Raw genomic sequence first — 14,864 nt, 5'->3', positions numbered from 1 at the left:
AAGCGGCATCCCATCCAGACGTGCACCAATGAACATTAGAATAGGACGGTTTATTATTATTATTATTATTATTATTATTTGAATGACATACGACCTGCTCAATGTTTGCATTTAAATTGGCCAGAATTCAGCTCTGGCTTTTAATTTCAGAAGGGTTAATCACCCTAACAAAGGTCAATCAAACTTTAATCTTCAATAAAATTGCCACGGCCCCAATCACCTGCAGGACATTTATTATATTCCTATTTCCACGAGAAAGAACGCACTGCTTTCATTACGCATCGCTAATCTTCTAACTCTTTACATTAGCACATTTTACCAAAAATATTAATTCCTTTGAAACTCTGTCAAGAGTTCATTTCTACACATCTCAGGAGATAATCCTGTTTAAAAGAACGGTGCATCAGCTGTGAACTACTTTCCTGGCCTCTTCTAATCCTCATAGACCTTCGCTACTCCAACTGAGTTCTTACAATAGTAAATCTCAATTACACAAAATATTATGGGGGTTTAGGTTAAAACAACATTATATTATTTTAGGAACTTAATCCTCCCTGTTGTCTGTGATTATGCCATTCATCTACTTGCTCCTATCCATACTGTTTACTGCATTCAAAAGTTATTGATTTGGAAGAAGCCAATGTTAACCATATTTGAATAGCAACAGAAGGACTTAAATTCATTAATTCACTCACTCGATAAATATATATTGAGTGCCTAGTGCGTACCAGATTCCAGGAGGGGAGAGATGAAAAGCCGAAGAAAAAAAGAAGAGTCTCTCTCATGAGAATAACATTCTCTTTTGAAAATGACGTCCAAAATACAATAAAACAGTATCTTAAACCTCCACTTTCAGCTTTTCTTGTCATCATTAAATTTTAGTGAAGATTGGAAATGTGTTAAGTCAAATTTTAACCAAAATTTCAACAAACAGGTTTTTCTATTATTTGAACACTGAACGGCTTTAGAATTCACAGTCCCGTAAATGGCTTATTTTTTAAATTTAAGAATATGAAACTTGATTGCCACATTTTAAAATAAATACGTTCAGAGTAGTTAGTCTCCCATGACTAGGAATAAAGCCATGAGAAAGTTTAACTGGGTTTATTAAAAATATGCATGCTGTGCACTAATTTGTTTCGAAAATGTTATTTCATTATGTTTAAAAACTTCTATCAACACACACAACGAATGGCGTTGGTAAAACACACACACACACACACACACACACAAATTCTTGCTTTATTTTTGCCATGATATAGTGGTCTGGATGAACACAGAGGGAAAGTAAAAGACCTCAGTGTAAGTCCCAATTATACTGGAAATTGATCACCTTGGTATATAGTGGTGGTGTGACAGCATAAATAACCCAAACATCACCTTCTGCGTATTTTTTGAGATACCTTCCTCTCTCTTTGTACTCAGAGGAAGCACACAGGCATGTACACAGAGGCACATGTGCTCCTCCCCATCAATATTCAAGTTCATTAATTAGGAATACGTGCTGGCTATAATTTGGGAAACTCCCCAGAGCCTGAATATTCAATCAGGCAAAGCAAATGACAGTGAAAAGAAAATACAGGTATAACAGTCAATGGCCAGACTGGCATTGAGGAATAGCACATCATTTTAAGAAATACTGGTCTTTCTAAATGTAAAAAGCCCCAATTACTTTGACAAAAGTCAAGAGCTCAGCCTTCCTTCCCCTTGCTTTGAGCATTTCTTGCAACTGAAATAGAACCTCTTCATATTCTATAACTATGCTTGCTTTTTTTCACTCCTATAACTAGGTTGACACAACAGAATAAAGCAGAGCAATGGCTTTTATTGTCGGGCAAAATAAATCCAATACTACACGATATAAATGTTCAACTGATATTTGTTAACAAATGGTTATTCTGAAAACTGATAAAGATTAGACACAAAAACAGGCAAAACATTGCTTTATACTCCATTCTCTGTATCAAAAGCCATTTCATTATATTTCTGAATTTCCAGATCTGGGAAAAAAATAACCCCAAAGCTTTCAGAGAACATGCCGTCAATGCTCAAGATGCATATGGATTTTTTTATGAATCATTTTGGTCACAAAACAAAGAAGAGCCCACAAGCCATCAAATGCAAATCTCAGTAAGAAAGCCCAGGTGTAGAATTATGGAAAACGAAACCAAAAACAAAACATACCTTTGGCTGAACAAGTGCACGATTTCTCATCTTGCCCATACAGCTTTGCCATTCCACCTTGAGCAAAAGTCAACTCCGTGTCCCTTGTGATCTTTGTGACAATGCCATCATATCACTGGCAAATTTTTCGATTAAACTTTGCAGATGTGGTAGCAACTTTGTTAATTATGATATTAGCCAGCTGGCGGGTACAATCAGTCAACCGCTGTAAGAAAGCCAGACAAAGAGACATCTAATCATTGCAACCAGAGCAGATAAATTTTGTTCCCTTCTCATACGTGTCACAGATTCTATCCTTTCTGACCCTCTCCTCAGCCATCGACTGTCAAATTTAGATTCTGCGAGCTCCCGGCTTCCCTTTATCCCTGCCTTAGATCTGAAACTCTTGGTTATCAGGAAGACACGCGTCACCAGCTGTCTCGGAGCAGGAAAGCAATCAGGTGAATACTACTTATTATCTTGCATTGCTTTCTGAGGAGTGACAAGATTGATTTGGGACCCAGAATACATTCAGATCTCAGACATGTAGTTCTTAGGGTTTTGAGTTCAAACAGTAGGGTATGTGCAAAGTTGCAACAGAGAGTACTTTAATCCCAATGTTAAGGATATGGGATATTAGAAATTTAAGGAGAATTAAAAAAATCTATCAGAGTTCCTTTTTCAGATGCCTTTGTATTTCCTTTTCCACCTCTGTGCTACCTTGGTAATGTCTACGGACAGACTGTTACCCCGCGGAGCCAGCTTCACAGCGAAGTGGCCTTAAGTCAACCCATTGGAAACAGTATTCTGACATTATGAAATTGTCTCCATCTATCCCCTTTTCGTCAAGAAGAGTACTCTATAAATTCCCATTCCTGGAACTTTTCCTCACATAAAAGTTGAAATCAAATTTATACACAAAAAGGTGAGAAACTAATTTGGGCATCACAGTTAAGAATAACTTATGCAACTTGAGACTGAGAGACAGACATTTTAACATTCTATTCAAAAATTTTCCTTCAAAAATATCAGTCTACTGAAATCATATAGAAGTGTGTATCTATGGATCCATCAGTTGATAGGTAGATATACACACACATGCATTAAGGAATTTACTGAAATTTAAATGTATATTGGTAGCACACATAATAACATTCCTACAAAATGACGTTACAATATTCTTTAAAGTGCAACATCCAGTTGACCAGTAAAAAGTTTGATCTGCATGGTGAGCCATTAAATCAATGTAATATTTATTAAATGATTATTTTTCCCCATTGAAATGTTTAAACATCAGTGAAGTAAAAACAGTTTGCACTGCAGACTTTAAAAAACAGTTACGGGGCACCTGGGCTGCTCGGTCACTTAGCTGTCCGACTTCAGCTCAGGTCATGGTCTCACGGGTTCGTGAGTTTGAGCCCTGCTTCAGACAATCTTAGACTCTCTCTCTGACCCTCCCCACTTCTCAAAAAGAAACAATAAAAAAAAGAGTACTATACAATACAACAATAAAATTATATTCATCAACAGACTAGTAGGTCTTTCTGGGATGGAAGAATTTGGTGAAAAATTAAAATGCAATTTTGAGTTGCATTTTAAATAGGAATTTTATACATTTGGTCCCCTAAAGGGACCAAAATGGTTCTCCACCTGTGAAAACTGCAGTTTAGTGTGCGGTATTAAAAATAATGTACGGATGTATCCTAAATTTACATTTTACTTTCACATGCGGATGTTCCAGTAACAGAAAGTCCAAAGTGCCTGCACTTGGTTTATTTAGCACAGAGTGCTGAAAATATAAATGTATCTGGGTGCAATCTAAGATATGTGCCACAGGGCTAAGGTGATGTAGGGATCCCCCAAACTATGAGAAAGATCGGTTCATTCTAGGAAGATAAATCCTACCAGGACACAGATGAGAGAGGAAAATTGGGCTTCAGGAATTCTCAGAAATTATATCTATGTAAATATCTTTCTGAAAGGAAAATATTTTTTGTCCTTCATGTCTGGGGCTGCAGTTAAGAAATATGGCAGAGTCCATGGAAGCAAAAGAACAAAGGAGTCGGAAATATTAGAGGATGAGGGTGTGTTGCAGCACAATCTCGAGAACAACAACAACAACAACACAATCTTAGACATGACTTTCGTAATGCTCCATTAGGAAACGAGCTGGGCTTTCACCTTCCCCATCACAGACTCAGTGACCACCATGGGGCCTGACACATGGTAGTTTCTCAAGAAATACATGTCGATAAAGAATGAATACTTTTGTGGCACACACCATCCTCCTCAAAGCCCAATTTACACATTTTAACAAGTGATGCAAAAAAATCATTCTTTAGGCCTTATGTTACTATATATCAATCGTCATATATACATTCAAAATCGTATCTTTAAAATACCAAAAAAAACAGTCCATACCTACAGAGTTCAAGATACAATTTTTCTTAAGATTCCAAAATAAGTGTTTCAATAGTGCTCACTATCTGCTCCTGTGAAAATAATCCCAACTCAAAGTTAAAATGAGTCAAAAGCTTTTTTGCTTTTTGACTGAAAATAAGACCTTTTCTTTCGAAATCCAAGAGGATAAAATATACTACTTACACAGAGTTTTTCATCTATAAAAGAAAATGAAAACAATCTAACATTCCCAAAGAGGGAGATTATTAAATCAATTAGGGCAATTACTTGTATGCAGTTATTATGTGAAAATGAAGATGACCAAGAAAACCATCTTCTTACGACTATAGTGAATGAAAAGAGCAAAACAGAGAATTGCACATATACTGATGACTGAGTACATTTGGACAAAGATTGGAAGGAGAAATACCCAAAAAGAAAATATGCGCTCCGCGGGGTTAAAGCGTGTTTTCTTCTTACACAGAAGCTTGTTTTAACACCACTAGAATTGTTAATCTCAAAAAGTATGAACAAAAGGCCCCATCTGTAAAATGGGAACAACAAGAATAATACCCTCCTGAAAGAGCTTTGGTATTAAATCAGATAATGGGAATAAAACCTTCTGCATCTTTCCTCACCTGCAGTAAACACTTGTTAACATATCTTAGTTATTGTCTTTACTATAACCACCATATAAATAATCCTGACACATCTATCTATACCGCATCTTTTATTTTTTTCTATGAAATATCACCAAAAAGTCACTGAATTAAATGATGCAATCTGGGGCACCTGGGTGGCTCAGTCAGTGAAGTGTTCAACTTCGACTCATGTCATGACTCACAGTTCATGGGTTCAAGCCCCACACTGGGCTCTGTGCTGACAGCTCAGAGCCTGGAGCCAGCTTCGGATTCTGTGTCTCCCTCTCTGTCTCTCTCTCTGCCCCTCCCCCATGTGCTCATGCTTGCGCTCTCTCTCTCTCTCTCTCTCAAAAATAAATGAACATTAGGGGCATCAGTTGGTTAAGTATCCGACTTCAGCTCAGGTGATGATCTCACAGTTTGTGAGTTAGAGCCCCATGTTGGGCTTTGTGCTGACAGCTCAGAGACTGGAGTCTGCTTCAAATTCTGTGTCTCCCTCTGTCTTTGCCCTTCCCCTGCTTGCACTCTGTCTCTCTCTCCCTCAAAATAAATAAACATTAAAAAAATTTTAATATAAAAAATGAACATTAAAAAAATAAATAAATGATGCAATCTGAAACAAGGAAAACTCACCAGGAACAGAAATATAGCCTAGATGATAAAACTGGTTTATAAAATAATTTACAAAATAATGACAACATGTTGATTCAATAATTCTATACGTTACTCAATTCTCACCATGACTGTAGTCACCACCTGTCACCATACACATGAACATAACATTGTATGTCAAATATACATCAATAAAAAACTGATGGCAATAATAATAATGAACAAAGAAATGTGATCAGTTGCAAATTATATTTTGCATAAGACCTCTAAGACCTTTATTATTTTTAGAAGACCAAGAGGTCTTATAAAGACGGCTCTGGTTTCAACTTCTGACATGCCAGTAAAGAAGCAGGACTGCTGGAAAAACTGAAGTGGAAATAGGAGAAACTGACCTGGAGGAATTGACACACCTCCTAGAACCTCAGTGCTCTTCCTTTCATTTTTCCAACGTGGTACCTGCTGATTTCTGTTCCCCAAGGGCACAAATTCCAACTTAGAGCAGAATCAGAGAGCTGCTCTCTCCCTGGGGCACGCCAGTGCCATACCTCCCAATGGGTTATTATACAAATGCATTGCATAGGTATGGACTTCTGCACAGATGGAAACAGTCAGTGAGAACAAGGCAATCTAGCCTTGGAAACACTGTCCATGGAGAAGCATGTAGAAGTGGCCACTGTGGATCCACACAGACCACTAAATCCTATTCTGCTACGGGATGCTTTTATTCGTGTCCCATAAACTATCTTCCACTGGCCCTTGAAACTGCCCATCTTAATTCCTCTGATCACCTGAATATGTTTAAATTAAATCTCATACATATATTTATTTCATTTCTGCCTTCTGACCCACTGGATGTAGAATCAAATGCCTAATGCCCCTTCTCTGTTGTGCCATGGTCTCAGGCATCAGACAGCCTGCTTCCATTCCATTCCTGGCTCCCCACTTACTGGCTCTGGGACTTTGGGCAAGTTATGAAATCTCATCAACACTCTTAAAAAAATAACACCACCTTGTAGTGCTATTGTGAAGATTAAATTATACATATCAGTTGCTTAGCACACAGTAGGTATTCAAAAATGCTCTGTCATTACTGAAGTCACAGTGAAATCATTGGGAAACAACACAGCTCAGTAAGGGGAGCAAGAGATCCACAATCAACCTCCTTGGGTGAATTTACATCCTGGTTTTCTTCCTTCGGTGATTACTAACAACAATGAAAACAGTAAGAATATTAATAACTTCCTCATGGAGTTATCAGAGTTAAATGACTACTATAAAGTACTTACCACATAGTAAATAATGTAATGTAAATATTATTATTATCCTGCCTATCGTGCCAATTGGTTATTTCTTCCCCTTTGCTTAACTGTTGTAAAAATAAATCATAACTTAGAATGTTTAGACCTGAGGACACATACATTCATATGTGCTTGAAAATATGTACACAAGGGTCCTCAATGCAGCACTATTTCCAGTAGCAAAAGGCTGAGAAAGATCTAAAAAATCACCAAAGATAACTGGTTAAATAAGGTTATATCCATGCTGTGGAGGGCAAAGCAGAAATTATTTCTATGACACATCTTAAGGGAAGGAAGAATTGCACAGAACAGTGTATTGCACGTTATCATTTTGTTTAATAAAGATTTGCACATAATATTTGTATATTTAGAGAATCTCTGAAAAAATACACAAGAAATAGCGAACAGTGATTTCAGTAAGGAATGTGGGGCTTGAGGGACAGGAATGGAAAAGCTCTCTTCACAGTACGGATCTTCCTCGATCTAGGATGGAGTTACGTCTTGACAAACCCATCGCCAATTGAAAATACCGTAAGTCAAAAATGCCTTTAATACACTTCATCTACCAAACATCATAGCTTAGCCTCGCCTACCTTAACTGTGCTCAGAACACTCACACTAGCCTACTGTTGGGTAAAATCACCCAACGCAAAGTTTATTTTATAATAAAGTGTTGAATATCTCATGTAATTTCCTGAATGCTGTACAGGAAGTGAAAAACGGAAAGGCTGTATCGATAGAGAAGAGTTAAGGGTTGTGAGTGTGTCGGCTGTGCACCCTCAGTGGCTGCCTGGGAGCTGCTGGCCAGCATCATGAGAGGGGATTTTACCTTATTTCATTAGCCCAGGAGAAGATAAAAATTCAGAATTCAAAATACTGTTTTTTAACATCAAAGAATTGTAAGCTAAACCACTGTAAGTCAGGGACTGTCTATATATTCTTTGCTACTGTATGAGTTTGTGTTATACATATGTAGCTCTCTTTTAAAAACATTAACAAATTTAACAACTTAAAAAAAGTCATTATCCCTACTTGAATGGGCAGTCTGTTTTAGTTTCTTTATAAAAAAGAGACACCCTTCATTTCCCACGCTAGTAGGCACAATTCACCAGCTTACGTCTGCCCAGTTGATCTGCAGGACACAGAGTGCTGGTTTTTCGGGGGTGTGTGTGTGTGTGTGTGTGTGTGTTTTAAGATTTTACTTTTAAGTAATCTCTATACTCAATGTGGGGCTCAAACTTAGAACCCTGAGATCAAGAGCTGCACACTCCAGTGACTGACAGCCAGGTTCCCCCATAGTGTTGTTTGCACCATAGCATGACCTTTCCCTTCCAACTCTCCTTTCCATGCTATTTTCAATAGCATTTGTTGTAGGAGGGGATTTTCCCCACCCAATAACTGCCAAAATGTTAATATTCTTGCAGCCTCTCCATTCTCAAAGGATGTCTTCCTTATCAAGGATTTAATTCAGCACATGAGAGACTAACTGCATTCCTACATTCTGGATGATTCTAGAATCATTTCAAGTCAGGAGTGGTCTTCATGTTACAAATGGACAAATGTTGGTCGTCAGACAGGCAGTTCACTCTCAAGACTAGGTTCCCTAGGTTGCCAGCAGAATGCTCAGAGCTAAGGGTTTCCAATGGGTCACAAGATGCAACATTACATATTCCTGGTATATAATAAATTCTACACTGATAACTTGAAAGTTTGGTATGGGCTTCAAATTTAAGACCGTTCTTGTCTTTTCAAATATGCAGATTTGAGGATTCATTGATAATTATAAATGTTATCTAAACAAACATCAATTGATACCTTCATAGGAATCTTTCACGTGTCACCTTTTCTCCTTATATGGAACAAATAGTCTTTCCTACTTTCGAAAGGTGCAACTACCAATCACAGATGTTAGCCATCAGAATGCTTGGCTTTGCAATGGGGTGATAGGCAACCGGTGGCCTCTCCTGCCTGTCTGTAAAGCAGCATTGAACTCACAGTGGAAAGATGATGGCTAAACAGGTTAGTTGATACAGTAGACTCAATGGCCAGCACTTGGGAACCCTAATAACAGGTGCTTTCATCAGCAGCAACCTCATTGTCATCATCACTAATTTTAAACACCATTAGATGGCCAATTGCTGCACTAGGATATGAAAAACTGCTGGTTCTCTCCACTTGTGAATTTTTCTTTTCCAGAGTAAATCTTATCCATGAAATGAATACAGGTCCATACAGCGACTGGTAATACTCCTATGTCAGCACTTTTCAGACTTTCATGATCATGACAACCGCTTAGGGATCTTGTTAAAATGTAGATTTTGATTCAGTAGATCTGGGCGGAGCCTATCATGCCACATTTCTGACAGGGTCTGGAGGGACCCTGCTGCTGCTGGCCGCTAGGTACCAGGCTTATGCACACCCTGAACTTTACACAGGGTAAGAACGACATGCTTGGTAATAAACGCAATGAATATTAAACTATATACTTATGTGTGCAACCAAGTAATGTTTCTTTCTTCTTTCTCTCAAGCTTATCTCTATGCATTTACTCAGTCTTCAAACAAAATGCAGGTACACAATAAAAGTACAACTAGTTTCCTCTCTATGCTGACTATAGGTGGATACAAGGCAAGAGGAAAAAAATCAATGCTATCATTCATAAAGGAAGGGGCGCATTTACCAAAAAAAAATCTTTTAAGTGAAAAGGCAAAGATTTTCACCTTGAGATATTTAAAAGAGTGAGTGATAACTGTTATTTCCTTTCTTACCATAACCCAAGTCAATGTTTACATTCATTCTATTTGACCCAACAACAAAATAAGGTATTAACAAAATCTTTTTTCTGTGATCTGTGTTGCTTCTCTTGTGTAACTAAATATTTACATCTGTTTCTTAAAACAACTACTTAAGGTAAACAGTTTAATCAGTAAGAATACTGTACCCTCATAAGCTGATATGGCCTAACTCTTAACAATTCTGGAAATATTTGCTAAGCTTTCATTATCATTTCTATTGCCATGAGCTAGTTCCCTTGATATGCTTGAGGATAATGGGTGAAAAAAATAACAGAATTTGAATATGGTAAAGTAATACTTTAAATTTCTAAAACCCAGCATCCAGGCAAAAGCTAACTATGGGTTATATGATCCAACTCAATTTTGTTTTTGTTTTTTCAGGCTTTTGTTGTTGTTGTTGTCGTTTTCCAAAGTGAGATCCATGGTAAGAAAATATTTACAACAGACCTAAGTACCACACACACTCAAGAATATTTTTGGCGAAAAAAAATGTGTTCATGAAACAATATTTATAACATACAGTGTACTCTGATAATTCTATTCTTTCTCTTACTTTATTTTATTATTATTCGTTTTCAATGCTGGCTATGACCTACTAAGGTGATTTCATAGACCACTCATGGGTCATTCAAACTTCCAAGTTTGAAAATGCAGAAACCTTGAGAAACGTCTGAGAGCTGAGGCAGCTTCTCTAGTGGTTTATGGTTGCAAGAGATGTCCAGGAACTGTGGCCATGCTGCAACATTCATAGACCAACGGCCTGGTCAGAGAGACCGTACAGGGGCATTTTAGTGGCAGTTAACCACATCTCCACCAATACATTCAGTATAAATGCTTTCTCCCCTCCTTTCTTTGGAGGATAATGTAAGAAAATCGCCTCTGACAATTAGGTAGAATAATGGAGTTTCAGTGACTTATCCAATTACTATTAGGAAGTAATGAGGAAGCAAGTGAAGAATGACTATGGACCAGCACTGATGAATACAAGGAAACGTGCAGGTAGCAATTTAGCATCTTTTAAATAAACTTGAATATAGCTAGCTGCATTGACCTGGGAGTCACATCGGTGATCCAAGTAGACAGTATTCTAAAATAAATTGGAACTTTTAAGTACCGGTCAATCACAAAAAGTGCAGAGAAAATGAGATTTTGGTTTGTGTTTGTCCATTTCATGAGGGAAAAGCCAACCTGTACCTTTCAGAATTTCCAACAGCACAGAATCATTACAGACGGAGAGGGCAGGCATTCTAGTTTCCATTTTATAGAAGGAACACAGGAATCAGGTGTGTGAGATAAGAAACTCAAGTAAACGAAGTCATGGATCCTAAATGAAGTATGTTGAAGCCACACGTCCATGCCTGGCTACTTGCTCGATCTTTTCTTTCCCACTGAAACACGAGCAAGCAAACAAAGACAAAGCACACCCCAGTTGGTAGCAAGAGAGACAAACAGGCTAGAGGGGAGTATTGCTATCTTTAGTGGGTTTCAAGAGTTGCTCTGCATGAAGAAAGATGGGGTAACCTTTTATATTTCCTCCTGCACAGTTATTCTCAGATTCCATATGGGGAGTACAAAAATAGTGAAGAAAATCTCCCTAGTTCAGAGTTGGGTACCATGCAGAGGCTTAAGTGATACTTTTGAGTGGAAAAGAATTAGCTGAATATTTTTAAAACAGCAATATTTAAGTGATAATCAGAGATCATATTCCTTATATATTTTATCTTTCAATGTTTCTAAGGCAGATGTGTATTCTGACAATTCACTGATAGTTATTGGTCTATTTAAAGTATATATGTTGGGATAAAGATACGTTGAACAGACTAGCAGGGCATATCGCAATATTACTCCTCTCAGAGAAAGACCTTTTCATAACTCTCTCAAGGGCCTCTGGCTCTTAGTAAACATCAGTTTTTTTGCTCTCAGCTGAAATTATTCTGACAGCTTTGACATTACATTATCATTACAAGATCGGGGTATACTTAAAGATAAATGAGGATTCATGGAGAATTAAAAACAGAAAGAATTAATGCCTGTTTCCATAATTTGAGGTTAGAATATCAAAGGTTACTCAGATAAAAATTTGATACTTCTTGTTCACTTAATCACCTTTATACAGGTAAGCAAATGATTCATGTTGTTCCATCAACAGCCCTCCACCTTCCTCCTCACACAAAAACACGTACGTCTCATTTCAAAGATGTGCTTAAAAGAAATGATGACATTTTAACATCCTGGAAAGATTTCTTAATGTGGATTAGTTCTAATTCCAACTGATTTTCTCTGTAACTCAGCCTCAGTCACTCTCATTAAAAAAAAAAAAAAAAAAAAAAAAAAAAAAAGGAAAAGGAAAAGAAAAAGAGAAAGAAAAAGAAATATTCCCAGCAAGATCTTTCAGTTACATGGTAGATTTTTCTAAGTAGATTGTATGCCTCTCGCTCTTATATGATCTATTAATAAGATATTATGTTACTGTACAATTTACTAAATTGCAAAGATCAGTCATTCTTACTTTCTACGCAAATCTAATCCTACAAAGCACATGCCCGTTCATACACACGTGGTTAAACACTCTCAAGTGTGGTGGTCCTTTACAGAGTCACATAATTAAATCGTTTGGGGGACTTTTTCAAGAAAGTTTATTATGGCCCCCCCCCAAAAAAAAAGATTCAAAATGAAAAGTGAAATTTGTACCTGTGTTTTAAATGGCAATTTTTATTTGTTTATTTGTATAATTATCCATTTATTTTAAGAGCACCAGTGAAGATGGGAGTTTGGAAGAGGATGCATTAAGAGGAGATGAAACAGATGGAAAACACAGTTAAGATCAAAGAGCCCCATCAATTCATTCGGAGAGTCAGAATCCAGCTGAGCCTTGGAGCCCTGTCTGCATAATAAGAAAGGTTGCCTAAAACATAAGGATTAAACAGATGAGCTGTCTCCTGCAGAGGCGTGGGAGGGAAGCCCCACTGAGACACTTGTAAAGACACTTTGGAAGAGCACACCTGCTCCTCCAGTCAAACATACAGGAGACCAGCCTGACCAAAGATGTTCCACTAATGTACTAGTTTTAAGAAAAAGGAATGTATGTCCTAAGAATGTCTTTTTTTTTTATTTGTCAAGGTATTTTCAGTCCAGGAAAAATGACAAATTAATAAGTCGCCTCCATTTTTCCAAGGTGACTTAGCAAGTGCTTACTTTTCAAAATGGAGAAAAAACAGAATGCATGTTTTCCTAGGTCATGAAACTGTGTTAGGGAGAAGCCTACCTTGTGATCAATTTTTTTTCCAATAAATGGTGCTTTTCTTGAGACAATCTTGAGTAACACTGGTAAATATATGCTAATTCTATTTTCCATTCTCAGGAAATTATCATTTTTAGTAGTATATCCCAATTTTTATGAACACCGTGCCAGGTTATACTCAGAGCTATGCTAAATTACACAATTCAGTTCCATATAGCAAGAATACAGCACAGAAATCAAATGCACTTAAGGCTCTGGGCCCGTGACAAATGGTACATTTATTCTAATGACTTCTCCACAATGTTATGTTGTAGCTACTGATAAGAAATTATTCTGAACATAAATACAATTTTCTTTTAAGAAAGCTAAGCTAAGCACGCTGGGCCTTTAGACCCTACTGGGAAAAGATCGTATGGAGTTATAACATTAGACTTCAAATAAAATTTAAAAACTTTACCTTTGGTATGGATTAACTTTCTCAAGCACAACATGTAGGGTGATTTAAACACGCAATTAATAGACACAAATATATGGTAAGCATCGGCTTTTGTTTAATTCACCAAAACAAGCAATCCAATTTGCAGTGAGAGCAACAGAGTCTCTCAGGAGTAGAACAAGCTGCAAAATGTCAAGAAGTGGCTTTGTGGGGTTGAAGTGCAGTCTTTGACCTGCTCCCTGGTAGTCTAATTACATTGTCACTCACTCAACCAACCAACCAACCAACCAACCAACATTTTTACAGTGTTGATTACTTGTAAGGCACTGTGAGAGATACAGAGAATTACACACGAACGGTACGTAACAATACCAAACTGAAAGTGTCAAATGTGTGATGTGGGTAAATGCTGTAGAAGCGAAAAACACTGTGGGATGAAGAGCTCAAAGTCTTCATTTAAGAGATGGGATCTCAGGACATGAGGTATGAGGTGAAGAGGAGGGAACTGGTTCTCCGGGGGAAAGTACAGAGATAGAAGGGCCTACACTCCACTTGGAGAGAGAAGACTCACCGTTGCACTTAACTAGCAGATATAGAACCTTATGTGCAAGCTTGAAAAGGAAAGAAAGGTAATTTTGAGGAGTCTTTACTAGCACACAAACTGCTTTCCCCTCAGTCTTTCTCTAGATGTCATCTGCAGAATCATTTGGCTTTCCTATTAAAAACTCACAATCCAGACATTGTGAATCAGAATCTTTGGTGATGAGAACGGAGAAACTGGATTTTTGAACAAATTCACAAGTGTGGATGTTATTTTTCATCTCTTAGAGGTAACGGGAAACCTTTAAAGTATTCAGGAAGAAGTGAACTGAAGGATAGGTTAGAAGGACTTTGGGAAGGGTGGATTGGGAGACAAAAAAAAAAAACTCTGGGCAGGAAGTCCAAATCAGAAGTTCTCGTTTTAATCTAGGTATGTGGTAAGAATAAACATCCAAATAAACATCCATATTTCCATTTCTCTCAAAAGCAGAAGCCCTTAATCCCAAATCTCATCAAAATTTCCTACATGTTAATATTCCAATATGTTTATTTTCAGTTTTTATTTTGGGAGAGAGAGTGAGAAAAAGACAGAGAATGAGCAAGGGGAGGAGGGGCAGAGAGAGAGAGAGGAAGAGAGAATCCCAAACAGGCTCAATTCTGCCAGCACGGAGCCTGATGCAGGGCTCCACCTCAGAAAACCTGAGATCATGACCTGAGCCGAAATCAAGAGTTAGACAC

At 37.5% G+C, this 14,864-nt stretch overlaps 1 long non-coding RNA gene across 1 annotated transcript in view; it reads right to left on the bottom strand.

The window, feature by feature from the left end:
• The window catches only part of LOC125919445 (uncharacterized), a 54,236-nt gene that overhangs the window by 16,853 nt on the left and 22,519 nt on the right, over positions 1-14,864 (bottom strand). Inside the window, exon 2 of the long non-coding RNA XR_007456782.1 lies at positions 2,185-2,389. This is a non-coding gene — a long non-coding RNA (uncharacterized LOC125919445). The remainder of the gene's footprint in view (positions 1-2,184; positions 2,390-14,864) is intronic.

This window comes from Panthera uncia, chromosome B4, assembly GCF_023721935.1.
Source record: "Panthera uncia isolate 11264 chromosome B4, Puncia_PCG_1.0, whole genome shotgun sequence".
Taxonomy (NCBI): Eukaryota; Metazoa; Chordata; class Mammalia; order Carnivora; family Felidae; genus Panthera; species Panthera uncia.
Note: the sequence above shows the minus strand (reverse complement) of the source record. Positions and strands in the feature narration are given on the sequence as shown.